Raw genomic sequence first — 1,043 nt, forward strand, 5'->3', positions numbered from 1 at the left:
AACTTGTAACTTTTAAAAAGCTTGGAGTAATTAGGAGGAAGGAATTGAAGGAAGGAATTTGGAAAAAACTGTCCAAACAAAAAATGTAGAACACAAACTTTTCTGTAAAAAAAGTATTTAGTTATTTTTTCGTTGGAGCCACTATTTCTGATTAAATCTACCTCAACGCCGAAAGCCAGAGCATCTGCTTGCGAATTTACGTTCCAGGCGCACATGGAAACTGCTCTGACTTAGAAGGAACTTGGAAAACTACTTAGTTTTCAAAAAATCATTTAATTATGATTGACTTAACGTCATAACTATCAATGAATGACAGTTTTCCATGGCAAACTCAGAGATTCGAAGTTGAATAATTATGGGTACTCGGGTATTGAAGGCGTTAGTATGAAACAAACAACAGTTTGAATCCAAAAACCACAATGCTTAATCATCGAATTGTTGTTTGTTCCATACTAAGGCCTCCAATAGCTTAGTGCCTATACATAACATTGAAAAACAAGATCCTATACTGATTATACTTGATATTTCTGAAACGTTTCAAGAAACGAAAGCCTTCAGTCCCATTTTTTTAGATGTACCTATGTAAAAAATTTCCAGTTCACATAATGTTCACTAATAAACAATAATAATAATTAATAACTCTATCAATACTTTATACCAGCATCGGTTATTACTTCATAATTTTCAAATAAAAATATTTCGAAAACGGTACACAGTGTCGAGTTTTATCAAGATACCTTTTTGGTATAAAATTAAATGATGTTTAAGTTCACTTGAAATAAATAATGCTTGCTTAATAAATCTAATATTGAAAAAGTTATGTTCAATACTACGTGGTACGAACCGTGTAACTATCGCCCTCTATGAGACTTCCTAAACAATATTTTTTTTATTCAACGCGCCTCATCTTGAATACAGATGCCGAAAATCTTTTACTGAACAAACTCCAAATATTTTCAGTTTTCTATCCTAGAGTCGGAATCGCCTTTTTTTAAACACCCTGTATATGCCTATAGATTGTAAACACAAGATAATATGTTATT

This window comes from Diorhabda carinulata, chromosome 6, assembly GCF_026250575.1.
Source record: "Diorhabda carinulata isolate Delta chromosome 6, icDioCari1.1, whole genome shotgun sequence".
Taxonomy (NCBI): Eukaryota; Metazoa; Arthropoda; class Insecta; order Coleoptera; family Chrysomelidae; genus Diorhabda; species Diorhabda carinulata.